At 43.8% G+C, this 17,500-nt stretch overlaps 1 long non-coding RNA gene across 1 annotated transcript in view; it reads right to left on the bottom strand.

The window, feature by feature from the left end:
- Window positions 1-3,400: 3,400 nt before the first annotated feature.
- Window positions 3,401-17,500, bottom strand: part of LOC138852488 (uncharacterized) — a 34,908-nt gene continuing 20,808 nt past the window's right edge. Inside the window, exon 3 of the long non-coding RNA XR_011391802.1 lies at window positions 3,401-3,419. This is a non-coding gene — a long non-coding RNA (uncharacterized lncRNA). The remainder of the gene's footprint in view (window positions 3,420-17,500) is intronic.

Genomic DNA, 17,500 nt, shown 5'->3' with positions numbered 1-17,500 from the left:
TGCTCGCACCCCCCAGGGGGTGCGAGACATCATTCCAGGGGGTGCGAGAATCGTCCGTCTTAATAACAGGAAATTGATTCATCTATTACTTATTAATATTCAATAATCATAGTAAAATTACCATTATCTTTATTTTCATCTCTTTATTTCAGATTATCATCATAACCCTTCACTATGTCGAAGAAAAGGAAATGGAATGATGACTACGTTCATTTTGGTTTCACTTGCAACGGAAAGACTGAGGATCTGCAAAAGCCTCAGCGCATAATCTGTGGAATTGTTTTCTCCAACGCTAATTTGAAGCCATCTAAGCTGCAATAACACTTCAACAACCAACATGGTGGGGCCAATGTTGTGGGCCATGATTTTAAGTCGTTGCAAGCTAAAAGAGCCCGTGTTGATTCTCGAGCAACCCTTCCAAAATTAGGGTTTATATGTGTTGACAAACCACTGCTGATGACTTCATACTAAGTGGCGTACAAAGTAGCAAAGTCTAAGAAACCTCATACTATTGCAGAAGAGCTTATCAAACCATGTGCATTAGAAATGGCTACAACTATTCTCGGAAATGAAGCAAGAAAGAAGCTTGAATTTGTGCCACTGTCAAATAATGTTATTCGAAGCCGAATTAACGATTTGAGTTTAGATATTTTGGAACAAGTTATCTCACATATGAAGGCTAGTCCCTTGAAAATCTCCCTTCAGTTGAGCGAAACTACTGATGTTTCTAATTGCAGTCAACTTATTGCACTGGTGAGGTATGTTCATGATGGTGCCATAAAGGAGAACTTCCTTTTCAGTGAAGAACTGAAAACAACCACCAAAGCAAAAGATGTGTTTCAGTTTGAGAAAGACTTCTTTGCAAAATATGAATTGGATATCCAAATTATTGGATCTGTGTGTTCTGATGGCGCTCCTGCTATGCTGGGAAATAATCTAAACTTTAGAGTTTCTCACATCTACGTCATGATATCCTAATGTACATTTTTTCGGAACATCCGAAAAGATATCAGGGTAAGATTGTAGAAGCGCAGTTAAATTTGTTACTTAAGTCTTAGATACCCCACCATTAAAGGGCTAGGGTCCATGAGGACAGAATTTGGAAGCTTGTCATTAATTTCGGAAATAGAGTGCAAAGAGTCAGGGTCATCCTCAGAGGCAGAGGACAGTCATTACTGGGACTATCTGGTGTATTAAATGCTTTAATTTGATTAATGTGGTAAGTTTTAGTTTTTTATGTCTTGTCAAGGGGAGATACCACATAATTTACATCAGATAATTTACTTACAATTTGCATAGGTTACTGTACCAACACCTTGTCTCCTGGATGGAAGGAGCGAGACTATGAATTTCTGTCATACCTGTGTTTCATCTTGTTTTGAGCTGCCTTTAAGTTAGCCTTGGCAAGCTGACGTGCCACCTGCAACCTTGAAGAAGGGTTGTATAGTGTTGAGCAAACGTCTTCTCCCATCCATCCTTCTTGGAGCACCAGAAGAGGACCTCGTACATTGTGCCCAAAGATCAGCTCAAACGGACTATACCCGATAGACTCCTGCACAGTTTCCCTTATTGAAAACAGCACCAAAGGTAGTGATTCATCCCAGTCTGCAGGAAAATGCATATAAAAAGCTCTCATGGTTTTTAACGTCTGATGGAATCTTTCCCAGGGGCCTTGGGACTGAGGATGATAGGCAGTGGATAAGTTGTGAATTATCCCTAGCCTAGTCAATGCTTCCCTAAATGCTTTGGCAGTGAAGTTAGTACCTTGATCACTCTGAATAGATTTAGGAATGCCAAAGCAAGAGATGAACTTGGTTAAAGCTTTAAGGATTTCTTTAATATTAATACTGCGCGTGGGAATTGCTTCTGGGTATCTAGTTACTCTACCCATAATGGTAAATAAATACTGATTCCCAGACTTGGACTTAGGTAGTGGACCTACACAATCTATAATTAACTTTGCAAAAGGTTCTTCGTCGGCAGGTATAGGATGGAGAGGTGCAGGTTTAATGGGGTTTCCTGGTTTCCCTACTAGCTGACATTCTCTACAACAGCAAATGTGATGCTTTACATCTTGTCTTAACTTTGGCCAGTAGAATTCTTTTAATATTCTGTACAGAGTTTGTAATTCCTAAGTGGCTTCCTAATGACGTGTTATGAGCTATATTTAATATCTGAGGTCTAAATTTCTTTGGAACTACTAACCTGTCTGACTGTTCTCTTCCTTCCGTCTCCTTACCAGTCCCAGTGCAGATCAAATAGTCGTTTTTAAGCTTACATTTGACCGGGTGATCTGAAAAGGATTTTCCCCATGTCTGCACGAAAAGCGAAATTCAATGAAGGGTCTTTTTGCTGTTCCTCTCAGGACAGTCTGTCGGGCATGGAAGCAGAGATATCTGGCAATCCCGCAAACCTGGAATAGGAAGGATTGAGCTGGGTCTGTTCGCTAAATTTACAAGGCCCTGGCCAGTTTTCCTCGTAAAACAAATTGGCGATCCCGAGATCAGAGTCGTAGAGGATGGGTTAGCATTCTCGTCAGATATCCCTTGGGATTTTGCCCGAGATATGGCCAACATCAGAGAAGAATTAATCATTATTAGTTCTGGACACGTGCTAGAAGTGGTAATGTTACTACCCAGTAATAACACTGCATCTTTCATAGGAAATCCATCAGATACACCTACAGTCAAATATCCAGTGTAATGTCTGCTCTGTATATATATTTTATGCATGGGGACAGAAAAAAATAGCTCCTCCAAAAGCTTCTAACAGAACAGAGGATTGTAATAAAGTGTGTTTCAAAAGGGGAAGTACTCCTTCTCTTATAAGTGAGCAATATGCTCCAGTATCCCTAAAGGTTCTGACTTCAGTTTTCCTGAAGCGATATTTGACTCCTGCAATAATAAGGGGCCATCCCTTTCTCTACTTCATTCAGGGACATGTTACTAGGGACAGTATAAATTTTTCCTAATGGTTGGGGTTTATTTGGGCAGTTTGGGTGAATATGGCCTGATTTATTACAATATTATTATTATTATAATCAAAAAGAAGCGCTAAGCCACAAGGACTATACAGCATAATAAATTAATTTTACTTGCGACCACTGTCAGCCTCAGAGTTATTTCTGAGTTACCAGACCTTGCCACGTGGAGGCCAGTGGTTCTTCTTTAAGATTTATTACAATAAAAGCAAACAACAGGCTTGACCTTAGCTCCCTGTTGACGTTGTGACTGGTGCCGCTCTGGGTACTGTTGTCGGGATGCACCATGGTGAGTGATTTGTCACTCACCAGGATGACCATAAGTTGAGTAGCATGGCTCACCAGGCGACTTAGTTGGCTGATATAGGCGTTCTCCTTCCTGCTGGCACTTCATCCTCCAATCAGGAACTTTACGGTGACGATCTCTGCTCATGCCAGGCTGATGAAAAGAGTGATGGGAGTGTTCAGACAAGGAGCGGTTGGTTTCAAAAGTATCAGCCAACCTGGCTGCCTCCAATGCAGTGGTTAAGACATGGTCCTGCAGAAAGACTCGAACCTCTGGTCCCACAGACTCCAGGAGGTTGTCCACCAGTATAAGTTGAATCAACTCGTCTTAGTTTGTTACACCACTTGTTTTGTACCAACTGGTGAAAGCTTTGGTCTGCTGTCTAACAAATTCCACTAAGGATTGACCAAGCTGTCATCTGCCTAACTTGAATGTCTTTCTATACTTAGCAGGGATACATTGATAAGCTCCAAGAACCGTGGTCTTCGCCACCTAATAATTACTAAAATCAGTGTCATTTAATTCTGATGTAAATTCCTGAAGCGTTGGCAAAGCTGACGCAATGCCATATAGCCAGCTATTTACTATTACTTCCTGATCCAACTTTAACTCTAGGCTCAACTCTTGCTCTAAGTCCAGCTTCAGCTCCCAGACAGGCCCCATTTTACAACCCAGGAACAAAAAGACCTGTTACCCTGGGCGTAAAGGGGATCGAGGAGCAGAACAAACACAGCTGAATGACTTTGAATTATATTTTCCTTCACCAAGTGCGATTATAAGTATTTACAAGTATATACACTATATACAGTTGAAAATATATGTGTAAAACACGGTAAATCAAGAGGCAGAATGGACAGCCGTGTTCAACCAACAGCTGGGTGAAAATGACAAGGGTGAGAATGTGAGCGGCATCCACGTCACCTTCACAATTGCAAGATCTACAATATGATTGGCTGAACCTAGGAACTAATCTGATGATGGGGCCCCGATCGTCCGACCCTTAGTTACCTGGTTCACTGGTTGGGGCGGTAGACTTTCATGTTCACATGCTCCAAATAAGGGGTACATATTATTTGCATGCAACAGTGTGTGTTTAGGTTGTTGTGGTAGTGTGTGTGTGTGTGTGTGTAGGTTGTTGTGGTAGTGGGCGTGTGTAGGTTGTTGTGGTAGTGTGTGTCTGTGTAGATTGTTGTGGTAGTGGGCGTGTGTAGGTTGTTGTGGTAGTGTGTGTGTGTGTAGGTTGTTGTGGTAGTGGGCGTGTGTAGGTTGTTGTGGTAGTGTGTGTGTGTAGGTTGTTGTGGTAGTGGGCGTGTGTAGGTTGTTGTGATAGTGTGTGTGTGTGTGTGTGTGTAGGTTGTTGTGGTAGTGGGCGTGTGTAGGATGTTGTGGAAGTGTGTGTGTGTGTAGGGTGTTGTGGTAGTGTGTGTGTGTGTAGGTTGTTGTGGTAGTGGTGTGTAGGTTGTTGTGGTTGTCGGCGTGTGTAGGTTGTTGTGGTAGTGTGTGTGTGTAGGTTGTTGTGGTAGTGGGCTTGTGTAGGATGTTGTGGAAGTGTGTGTGTGTGTAGGATGTTGTGGAAGTGTGTGTGTGTGTAGGTTGTTGTGGTAGTGTGTGTGTAGGCTGTTGTGGTAGTGTGTGTGTGTGTAGGTTGTTGTGGTAGTGGTGTGTAGGTTGTTGTGGTTGTCGGCGTGTGTAGGTTGTTGTGGTACTGTGTGTGTGTATAGGATGTTGTGGCAGTGGTGTGTAGGTTGTGGTAGTGTGTGTGTGTTCTACCCACCTAGTTGTACTTTCCTAGTTGTGGTTGCGTGGGTCGATTCATAACTCCTGGCCCCGCCTCTTCAACTGGCCGCTACTCAGTCACTCTTCCCTCTCCAAGAGCTTTATCATACCTCTTCTTAAAGCTATGTATGGATCCTATCTCCACTACATCACTACCCAGGCTATTACACTTCCTGACAACTCTGTGACTGAAGAAATACTTCCTAATATGCTTGTGATTCATCTGAGTCTTCAACTTCCAACTGTGTTTTATATGTCGTTATCATATCCCCCCTATCTCTACTGTCTTCCAGTGTCGTCAGGTCTAATTCCCTTAACCTCTCCTCGTAGGACATACCCCTTAGCTCCGGGATTAGTCTTGTTTCAAACCTTTGCACTTTCTCTAGTTTCCTTACATGCTTGGCTAGGTGAGAGTTCCAAACTGGCGCTGCATATTCCAATATGGGCCTAACGTACACAGTGTACAGGGTCCTGAATGACTCCTTATTTAGATGTCGGAATGCCGTTCTTAGGTACGCCAGGCGCCCGTATGCTGCAGCAGTTATTTGGTTGATGTGCGCCTAAGGAAATGTTCCGGTGTTATACACACACCAAGATCCTTTTCCGTGAGTGAGGTTTGTAGGCTCTGGCCCCCTAGACTGTACTCCGTCTGAGGTCTTCCCCAATTTTCATGACTGTGCACTTGGTGGGGTTGAACTCCAGGAAACAGTTGCTGGACCAGGCCTGCAGTCTGGTGGTGTGTGTAAGGTGTTGTGTTAGTGTGTGTGTGCGTGTGTGTGTGTACTCACCTAATTGTACTCACCTAATTGTGGTTGCAGGGGTCGAGACTCAGCTTCTGGCCCCGCCTCTTCACTGATCACTACTAGGTTCTCTTTCTCTCTGCTTCCTGAGCTTTGTCATACCTCTTCTTAAAACTATGTATGGTTCTTGCCTCCACTACTTCACTTGCTACGCTATTCCACTTCCTGACGACTCTATGACTGAAGAAATACTTCCTAACGTCCCTGTGACTCGTCTGAGTCTTCAGCTTCCAGTTGTGACCCCTTGTTTCTGTGTCTCCTCTCTGGAACATCCTGTCTCTGTCCACCTTGTCTATTCCCCGCAGTATCTTGTATGTCGTTATCATGTCTCCCCTGACCCTTCTGTCCTCCAGTGTCGTCAGTCCGATTTCCCTCAACCTTTCCTCGTACGTGTAGGTTGTTGTGGTAGTGTGTGTGTGTATAAGTTGTTGTGGTAGTGTGTTTGTGTGTAGGTTGTTGTGGTAGTGTGCGTGTGTGTGTGTGTGTAGGTTGTGGTGGTGGTGGTGTGTGTGTAGGTTGCTGTGGTAGTGTGTTTGTGTAGGTTGTTGTGGTAGCGTGTGTGTGTAGGTTGTTGTGGTGGTGCTGTGTGTGTGTGTAGGTTGTTGTGGTGGTGCTGTGTGTGTGTGTAGGTTGTTGTGGTAGTGTGTGTGTGTGTGTGTATAGGTTGTGGTGGTGGTGGTGTGTGTGTAGGTTGTTGTGGTAGTGTGCTTGTGTAGGTTGTTGTGGTAGTGTGTGTGTGCGCAGGTTGTGGTGGTGGTGTGTGTGTAGGTTGCTGTGGTAGTGTGTGTGTGTAGGTTGTTGTGGTGGTGCTGTGTGTGTGTGTGTAGGTTGTTGTGGTGGTGGTGTGTGTGTAGGTTGTTGTGGTAGTGTGTGTGTGTAGGTTGTTGTGGTAGTGTGTGTGTGTAGGTTGTTGTGGTAGTGTGTGTGTGTAGGTTGTTGTGGTAGTGTGTGTGTGTAGGTTGTTGTGGTAGTGTGTGTGTGTAGGTTGTTGTGGTAGTGTGTGTGTGTAGGTTGTTGTGGTAGTGTGTGTGTGTTTGTAGGTTGTGGTGGTGGTGTGTGTGTAGGTTGTTGTGGTAGTGTGTGTGTAGGTTGTTGTGGTAGTGTGTGTGTAGGTTGTTGTGGTAGTGTGTGTGTAGGTTGTTGTGGTAGTGTGTGTGTAGGTTGTTGTGGTATTGTGTGTGTAGGTTGTTGTGGTAGTGTGTGTGTGTGTAGGTTGTTCAACAGCAGGCATGGCCCAGAAGCATGGTTCAACAGCAGGCATGGCCCAGAAGCATGGTTCAACAGCTGGCATGGCCCAGAAGCATGGTTCAACAGCAGGTATGGCCCAGAAGCATGGTTCAACAGCAGGCATGGCCCAGAAGTATGGTTCAACAGCAGGTATGGCCCAGAAGTATGGTTCAACAGCAGGTATGGCCCAGAAGTATGGTTCAACAGCAGGTATGGCCCAGAAGTATGGTTCAACAGCAGGTATGGCCCAGAAGTATGGTTCAACAGCAGGTATGGCCCAGAAGTATGGTTCAACAGCAGGTATGGCCCAGAAGTATGGTTCAACAGCAGGTATGGCCCAGAAGTATGGTTCAACAGCAGGTATGGCCCAGAAGTATGGTTCAACAACAGGTATGGCCGGCAACTACGTTAAAGTGGCAGGTATGGCATAAAGTATGGTAGAAAGATTATTTATACATAGGAACGCTTATTAAAAACGTATCGAGTACATAGACGATACGATACCCAACAGTTGCACATCCCAAGGCTGGGTTTAGAATAGGTCGCTCCTGCCTCTCCCAACTACTGGACCACTTTGACATGATCTTGGATGAAAAATGGTAAGGTGATACCGACAAGATGTGGAAAAGGATACTTATGTACAGTTAAGGACATCTGTTAGAGGAAACGTTACGCCACAAGCGGCTTCTCCAGTCGTAGGACTGAAGTGTACATAAGTGTCTTTTCCACATAGTCTTGGATGTACTGGAAGACAGAGTGCAGATGCAGTATGCGCAGACTTTGCGAAAGCTTTCGACAAGTGCGATCATGGTGTAATAGCACACAAAATACGTGATATAGGAATAATAGGAAAAGTGAATAGATGGATCTTAAACTTTCTAACCAAAAGAACACAAAGATTAATAGAGTGAAAAGCTCCCAGCCTTAAATTTATCCTCATATCTGACATAAATATAGATGTAAACCATAGCACTGTGTCTTCCTTTGCTGACGATACTAGAATTTACACAGGTGTCATCCAATAAGGATACTGCAAATCTCCAAGCGGATATAAACCAAGTTTTCAAATGGGCCACGGAAAACAATATGAAGTTCAATTAGGACAAATTTCAATTTCTCAGCTGAAAAACTTGAGGAAATAGAAACTAGATCGGAGTACAAAACAAATTCTAACCACACAATAGGAAAATTAATGTGAAGGACTTGGGAGATGATAATGTCAGAGAATCTCACTTTCAAATATCACAACAATGTCAATATCACATCTGCTAGGAAAATGACAGGATCGATAATGAGAACCTTCCTAACAGGGGATGCCAAGCCAATGATGGTTCTCTTTAAATCACTTACTTGTTCTCTTTCTAGGCTGGAATATTGCTGTACACTAACGGCCCCTTTCAGGACTGGCGATATTTGCGGATCTGGAGAATATACAGAGAACTTTCACTGAACGTATAAGTACAGTTACGCACTTCAGTTACCGGGAACGTTTGAAGTTACTTGACCTGTACTCCTTGGAACACAGATGAGAAAGTTATATCATAATTTATTCCTAGAGAAGCTAGTTCCAAATCTGCACGCGGAAATCAATCCCTAAGAAAACAAAAGAGTCGGCTGACGGTGCAACATCCCCCCAATGAAAAGCAGGGGTGTCTGAGTACACTAAGAGCTAACACAATAAGTGTCAGGAGCCCAAGACTGTTCAACTGCCTCCCAGCATACATAAGGGGAATTACCAATAGACCCTTGGCTGTCTTCAAGAAGGAGCTGGAAAGGCACCTAAAATCAGTACCAGACCAGCCGTGCTGTGGTTCGTATGTTGGATTGCGTGCGGCCGGATAAAACAGTCTGGTTGATGAGGCCTTGAACCACCGCGAGGATTGATCATGGACCGGGCTGCGGGGGCGTTGACTCCAGGTAGACACCAGGTAGGAAGGTGCGCTGCACAAAGTGTCCTACATTTACTTTCTTGACGTTATTGACGGGCTCTTGATCTAGGAAATTGAAATTTTCCTACTCTCTCTTTAATCTAATCTGATTTCTTAACATTCCCAGGGCTGTGCATGACCCTTACGGGTTTAGCGCTTCCCCTAATGGCATTACAAATAATCTGCATCAAGTAAAGACACGATACTCATCGATCTTGCTTTAAAAAATCTAATTCGCTAACGTGAAAGTTAATAGGTAATTGTGAAAGAAAATGAAATTCCCGATAATTTATTGATAGTTTTCTTAACCTTGAACTTTGGCGTTATCTCGAGCAAACATTTCCACAGCCATAAAAGTTGTCTAGTGTAAACTTCACCCACTGGGGTGAGGAGGGTTGGACTGAGAGGGAGAGAGAGAGAGAAGGAAACAGGGAGATTTAAGGGAGGCAGAGAAGGAAAGAGGGAGGTATAAGGGAAGGAGAGAAGGAAAGAGGGAGGTATAAGGGAGAAAGAGAAGGAAAGAGGGAGGTATAAGGGAGGGAGAGCTCTCACACAGTTTTGTGAACACTCGACGTTCCGACATGATAACTGTTGTTGAAATATTTTTGGACGACAGGACTCCAGAAAATTTTGCAAGAATTTCTGGCTACACCTCATGGATGAGAAGAGACAAGCAAGGGCAAGGAGGAGGTGTTGCTGTGTGCTTCTCTAAAAGTGTTCATGCCCAGCACATTGATGTTGCCATCCCTATTCATCTTGAAATGATGTTTTTCAAGCTATGCATAAACACTAGTACCTCTGTACTAGCATGTGCAATGTACAGACCTCAGTGGCAACATGCAGATCCCATCAACTTCCCAATGGAAAATGTGGACTCCCTTCTGCTACAACACAATTGTCAACATGTCATAATTGTTGGTGACCTCAACCAACACCTTATACATAGGGACTTTGATGACCTTGCAGTATTTGACATGAGAAACTTTGTTGATTTCCCTACTCACATCTCTGGCTCCTCCCTTGACCCAGTAGTGAGTGATCTAGCAGAAGGTAGAGTCACTTGTCAACCCCTCGGCTGCGTTGGATCATCTGACCACTGTTTTTACGACACTTAAGATCCCAACAGAACGGGGTGAGGAGTCCACACGCACAACCTGGCTATGGAAAAGAGGTAATTGGCCAGCCCTTTGCTCTGAGCTCGCCACCACCGATTGGAATGCTCTTCTCCAAGGGGATGTTGACAACCAAGTAAAAGCCTTCACTGGACACATCCTTAATCTACAACAAGAACACATTCCTCTCCGGAAATATGTGACGAAGCCTACAGATTAGCCTTGGTTTGACTTTCGTTGTAGAGAGGCTGCTACTGCTAAGTATAAGGCATGGAGAAGGTATAAGAGACATCCTACTACATATAACAGGAACTTCCGCAGGCAAGCCTGTAGACATATGGGTGACGCTCAAAAGTGGGCCATCGCTAAATGGGAGATGGACACTAAAGGAAAGGTAGCATCAGGTAAGGTAGACTCCAAAACCTGGTGGTCCCTGGTCAAGGACAGACAAGGTTATCTGCCTAATGAACACATTCCACCTCTAAATCGACAGGATGGGACCACCTCTACTAGCAATCAAGAGAAAGCGAGCCTCTTAGCGAACACTTTGCTACCAAAATGCAAGTTCCTGATCCAGCAAGGGACCCTCTTTGGCTAGCTGCAAGAACTGTGTCAATAATGTTAGTGGTGTCAATAAGGCAGGAAGAGGTGCATTACCTTCTTAAATCGCTTGACACAGAAAAGGCTGTGAGCCCAGACAAGTTGAGCCAAAGATTGCTGAGATGTGCAGACCAGCTAGCAGCACCTCTAACTCGCATCTTTTAGCACTGCCTAGTACAGTGTAAATGGCCTTCTCTGTGGGAATAGGCAAATGTAGTCCCTGTTCACAAAAAGAAGAGCAGAGCAGAGATCAGCAACTACAGACCAGTGTCACTCCTGTCAATCACTGGCAAGCTCCTTGAGACAATAAACTCAAGACAAATGACAGAGTTTTTTGACTGCCACTCACTACTTTGTGACCGTCATTATGGCTTTAGTAAAGGTTACTCTGCTGGTGATCTGTTGTTAAACCTCTCCACTAACTGGCACCAGTCTCTGGACGAATCCAAAGTCAGCTGTGTGGTAGCACTGGACATTGCTGGTGCTTTCGACCGGGTGTGGCACCAGGGCCTCTTAGCAAAACTGCAAGCTCTGGGAATTGCAGGCTCTGCGCTATGCCTCCTCAGTGATTACCTTCATGGTAGATCTCTAAGGGTATGTTCCACAAGGAAGTGTTCTGTGACCATTGTTATGGAATGTCTACTTCTTCATCTCATCCCAGAATTCAATGCATATGCAGACGACTGTACACTGACATTCACTTATCCAAGAGAAGAAATGCCAGCTGCTCTAAGCTAAATCAATCACCAGCTAAGAGCTATATCAGCTTGGGGGAACAGATGGCAAGTAACATTTGCACCTGAGAAAACACAAATGGTGATCTCTAGGCACCATGATGGTAATGCCGGTGCAGTAGTAAGGATGAATGGGAGGGTGTTGGCACCTGGGGAAAAAGTTGATATCCTTGGGGTGAAATTTGACTCCAAACTGACCAAGAAAAAACACGTTGTAAATCTTGCAAACAAGGCAGCCAGGAAACTTAAAGCACTTCCCCGTATCTCGCATGTGCTTGACAACAGGGGTTGCAAGATTTTGTACGAGGCACAGGTAAGCTCACACCTTGAGTATGCCCTACTTTTTTGGTTCGCCTGACCTCCTTCTCATCTGGGACTGCTTGACAGAGTAGAGAACAGAGCAAGACGTCTCATCTCTAGCTTCGACCAATCCTGGATAGATCTGTCATTTCAGCAGAGCCTTCAACACAGGAGGGATGTGGGTGGCCTTACTGTTATGAACAAGGCCAATAGAAAGAAGGAGGTTAAAGGGAGGGAGAGAAGGAAAGAGGGAGGTATAAGGGAGGGAGAAAAGGAAAGAGGGAGGTATAAGGGAGAGAGAGAAGAAAAGAGGGAGGTTTAAGGGATGCAGAGAAGGCAAGATTAAGGTTTAAGGAAGAGAGAAAGGAAAGAGGGAGGTATAAGGGAGGGAGATAATGAAAGAGAAAGGTTTAAGGGAACGAGAGAAGGAAAGAGGGAGGTTTAAGGGAGGGAGAGAAGGAAAGAGGAAGGTTTGAGGGAGGGAGAAAAGGAAAGAGGGAAGTATAAGGGTGGGAGATAATGAAAGAGAAAGGTTTAAAGGAGGGAGAGAAGGAAAGAGGGAGGCTTAAAGGAGGGAGAGAAAGAAAGAAGGAAGTATAAGGGAGGGAGAGAAGGAAAGAGGGAGGTGTAAGGGAGAGAGAGAAGGAAAGAGGGACGTATAAGGAAGAGAGAGAAGGAAAGAGGGAGGTTTAAGGGAGATAGAGAAGGAAAGAGGAAGGATTAATTGAGGGAGAGAAGGAAAGGAGGTTTAAGGGAGGGAGAGAGGGAAAGAGGGAGGTACAAGGGAGGGTTATAATGAAAGAGAGAGGTCTAAGGGAGGGAGAGAAGGAAAGAGGAAGGATTAAGGGAGGGAGAGAAGGAAAGAGGAATGTTTAAAGGAGAGAGAGAAAGAAGGAGGGAGGTATAAAGGAGGGAGAAAAGGAAAGAGGGAGGTTTAAGGGAGGCAGAGAAGGTAAGAGTAAGGTTTAAGGAAGAGAGAAAGGAAAGAGGGAGGCATAAGGGAGGGAGATAATGAAAGAGAAAGGTTTAAGGGAGCTGCAAGAACTTTGTCAAAACTGTCAGTGGTGACAATAAGGCAGGAGGAGGTGCATTTCTTTCTTAAATCGCTTGACCAAGAAAAGGCTGTGGGCCCAGACAAGTTGAGCCCAAGATTGTTGAGAAGATGTGCAGACCAGCTAGCAGCACCTCTAACTCGCATCTTTCAGCACTGCCTAGTACAGTGTAAATTGCCCTCTCTATGGAAAGAGGCAAATGTAGTCCCTGTTCACAAAAAGAAGAGCAGAGCAGAAATCAGCAACTACAGACCAGTGTCACTCCTGTCAATCACTGGTAAGATCCTTGAGACAATAATCTCAAGACAAATGACAGAGTTTTATGACTACCACTCACTACTTTGTGATCGTCAATATGGCTTCAGGAAAGGTTACTCTGCTGCTGATCTGTTGTTAAACCTCTCCACTAAGTGGCACCAGTCACTGGATGAATCCAAAGTCAGCTGTGTGGTAGCACTGGACATTGCTGGCGATTTCGAACGGGTGTGGCACCAGGGCCTCTTAGCAAAACTTCAAGCACTGGGAATTGCAGGCTCTACGCTATGTCTCCTCAGTGATTACCTTCATGGTAGATCTCTAAGTGTAGTTCTCAATGGAACGGAATCAGCAACACATCCTATTGGGGCAAGTGTTCCACAAGGAAGCGTGCTGGGTTCATTGTTATGGAATGTCTACTTCAACGACCTTCTTCATCTCATCCCAGAATCACATGCATATGCAGACGACTGTACACTGACATTCACTTATCCAAGAGAAGAAATGCCAGCTGCTCTAAGCTATATCAATCACCAGCTGAGAGCTATATTAGCTTGGGGAAATAGATGGCAAGTAACATTTGCACCTGAGAAAACGCAAATGATCGTCTCTAGGCACTATGATGGTAATGCTGGTGCAGTAGTAAGGATGAATGGGAGGGTGTTGGCACCTGGAGAAGAAGTTGATATCCTTGGGGTGAAATTTGACTCCAAACTAACCATGAAGAACCATGTTGTAAATCTTGCAAACAAGGCAGCCAGGAAGCTTACAGCACTTCGCCGTATCTCGCATCTGCTTGACAGTAGGGGTTGCAAGATCCTGTACGAGGCACAAGTGCGCTCACACCTTGAGTATGCTCCACTTTCTTGGTTTGCCTGCCCCCCCTCTCATCTGCGACTGCTTGACAGAGTAGAGAACAGAGCAAGACGTCTTATCTCTCGCCTGGACCCATCCTGGATAGATCTGTCATTTCAGCAGAGCCTTCAACATAGGAGGGATGTGGGCGGCCTTACTGTTATGTACAAGGCCAATATTGTCAAAATACCACACTTGGATCCACTTCGAGGACAGCGTGAAACAAGCTTTTATGCCACAAGACGGGCAGAAAGCAGCAACTTCACTCTGGCTGTACCCTTCTCCAGAACATCACTCCATCTGAGATCATACATACCCAGGATGACTCGAGTATGGAACACATTCGTACAGCATAATGATGTCAACGAGATAAAGTCAGTTGATCAAATGAAAATGCTGGCCCACAGATGGCTCCAACTTCATCCTGTTCCCTACTTGTATGTCTCATAACAATAAAAATGTTTTCAATGAGCTGATGTAGGTAACAGCTCTTAGCTTGCCAATAAAGTTAGGAATCCTTGACCTGTAAAAAGCTTGTCAATAAAGCTAGGGATCCTTAACCTTGTCAAACCCTGTTTAAAAAAAAAAAAAAAAAAAAAAAAAGAGGTAGGTTTAGGGAGGCAGAGAAGGTAGGAGGGAGGGTTAAGGAAGGGAGAGAAGGAAAGAGGGAGGTTTAAGGGAGGAAGAGAAGGAAAGAGGAAGGTTTGAGGGAGAGACAAAAGAAAAGAGGGAAGTATAAGGGTGGGAGATAATGAAAGAGAAAGGTTTAAAGGAGGGAGAGAAAGAAAGAGGGAAGTATAAGGGAGGGAGAGAAGGGAAGAGGGAGGTGTAAGGGAGAGAGAGAAGGAAAGAGGGACGTATAAGGAAGGGAGAGAAGGAAAGAGGGAGGTTTAAGGGAGGGAGAGAAGGAGAGAGACAGGTCTAAGGGAGGGAGAGATGGAAACGGGAAGGTTTAAGGGAGGGAGAGAAGGAAACACGGAGGTATAAGGGAGGGAGAGAAGGAAAGAGGGAGGTTTAGGAGAGGGAGATAATGAAAGAGGGAGGTATGACTGAGAGAGATAATGAAAGAGAGGCTTAAAGGAGAAAGAGAAGAAAAGAGGTAGATTTAAGGAGGGAGAGAAGGAAAGAGGTAGGTTTAAGGGAGGGAGAGAAGGAAAGAGGGAGGTTTAAGGGAGGAAGAGAAGGAAAGAGGTAGGTATAAGGGAGGGAGAGAAGGAAAGAGGTTGGTATAAGGGAGGGAGAGAAGGAAAGAGGGAGGTTTAGGAGAGAGAGAGAATGAAAGAAGGAGGTATAACGGAGAGAGATAATGAAAGAGAGGCTTAAAGGAGGAAGAGAAGGAAAGAGGTAGGTTTAAGGGAGGGAGAGAAGGAAAGAGGGAGGTTTAAGGGAGGGAGAGAAGGAAAGAGGTAGGTATAAGGGAGGGAGAGAAGGAAAGAGGTAGGTATAAGGGAGGGAGAGAAGGAAAGAGGAAAGTTTAAAGGATGGAGAGAAAGAAGGAGGGAGGTATAAGGGAGGGAGTAAAGGACAGAGGGAGGTATAAGGGATGTAGAGAAGGAAAGAGGGAGGTTTAAGGGAGGGAGAGAAGGAAAGATTGAGATTTAAGGGAGGGAGAGAAGGAAAGAGGGAGGTTTAAGGGAGGGAGAGAAGGAAAGAGGTAGGTATAAGGGAGAGAGAGAAGGACAGAGGGAGAGTTAAGGGAGTGAGAGAAATAAAGATGGAGTGAGGGAGAGAGGGAGGGCAAGAAAGGATACAGACGAGAGGGGAGTAAAGTCGCCCTGGTCATGCAGGACGGGAACCATCGGATGTCTGCCAGGGAATTTACCAAGTTTTGCAACGGATTTTCCTATTTCAGTTCTTGCTCACTGGCGTCGCCAGCGACACTGTCAGGAAAAACTGATAACATTTTAAGCACAACTTAGATAACCCGCATGTACGAGACTGAGACTTATGACGACATTTCAGTCCAACATAAACCGACTCAGACCATTATCTAGTCGTGTAACTAGTTAATGGTCCGAGTCGGTTTATGTCGGACGAAAATGCCGGGTTGTTTGTGCATTGTTCCAGTCATGGTATTGTGGCTTTCTACTTTTCGTGTATTAAAGTTGCGATTAAAAAATAAAGAATTTAAATTTAAATTAATAACGTCAGTAATGTTTCTAAAGTCAATGAAAATATAAGCTCTTAACATCGCATTAGTTTTATTTTAAGCAACAACACCAACAACACCAACAACACCACCAACAACAACAACAACAACAACAATAATAATAATAATAATAATAATAATAATAATAATAATAATAATAATAATAATAATAATAATAATTAATATATTCAAAAATTATTATAATTATTATTATTATTATTATTATTATTATTATTATTATTATTATTATTATTATTATTATTATTATTACAAATGCAAGAAATGGAAGGAAAAAGAAAGCAACTAGTTAATTATATTTTCAGTATATTTTTTTATTAACACATTGTCCATTTCCCACCGAGGCAGCGTGACCCGAGAAAAGAAGAAACACTTTCATCATCATTCACTAAATCACTGTCTTGCCAGAGGCGTGCCAACACTACAGTTCAAAAACTGCAGCATACCTCCACTACTCCTTCAGAGTGCAGGCACTGTACTTCTCACCTCGAGGACTCAAGTCCGGCAAACCGGTTTCTCTCAATCGAGTCATAAATGTTACCTTGCTCACACTCCAACAGCACGTCAAGTCATAAAAAAAATTTGCCCCCACTCGCTTCTATCACGCTCATGCATGCTTGTTGGAAGTCTAAGCCCCTAGCACACAAGACCTACTTTATCCCCTCCCTCCAACCTTTCCTAGGAGGACCCCTACCCCACTACAGTTTCATAAGCTCTCAAAGTCATTCTATTTTGTTCCACCATTTCTAAATATCCGATCTACCTCAACATTTGCTCCTTAGCCCTCTGGATAAATACTTTTAGTAAACCTGCTCCTCCTAATATCCAAACTATGGTTTCTCCCAAAAGCACAGTGCCATCAGCAAAAAGCAACTGTGACAACTCCCACTTTTTGTAAGATTATTATTCAATCCCATACCTCTTGCCGACACCTGAGCATTCACTTCTCTTACAACCCCATCTATAAATACACTGAACCATAATGACATCACGCATCCCTAAGGCCTACATTTACTGGTAAGTAATCTCCCTCTCTCCTACGTACCCTTACCTGAGCCTCATTATCCTCTTAAAAACTTTTAACTACTTTAAGTAACCTACCACATCTACCTTACACTTGCAACATCTGCCACATTGCGACCCTTATCAACAATAACATATGTTTTTCCAAATCCATAAATGAAACGAAAACCTCTTTACCCTTATCTAAATACTCTTCGCCTAAATGTTTCAAAATAAACACTTGGTCTACACATTCCAACCTTTCCTAAAGCCTCCTTGTTCAACTGAGATCCTGCTCTCCGTCTTAATCTTAATTCTTCCAATAATAACTCTACCATACACCTTACCAGGTATACTCAGCAGGCTTATTCCTCAATAATTATTACGCTCTTTTTTGTTCTCATTGTCTTCATAGATAGGAACCAT

The sequence above is a fragment of the Cherax quadricarinatus genome, chromosome 9, assembly GCF_038502225.1.
Source record: "Cherax quadricarinatus isolate ZL_2023a chromosome 9, ASM3850222v1, whole genome shotgun sequence".
NCBI classification, from domain to species: domain Eukaryota; kingdom Metazoa; phylum Arthropoda; class Malacostraca; order Decapoda; family Parastacidae; genus Cherax; species Cherax quadricarinatus.
The sequence above is the reverse complement of the archived record's forward strand: the minus strand, read 5'-3'. Positions and strand labels throughout refer to the sequence as shown.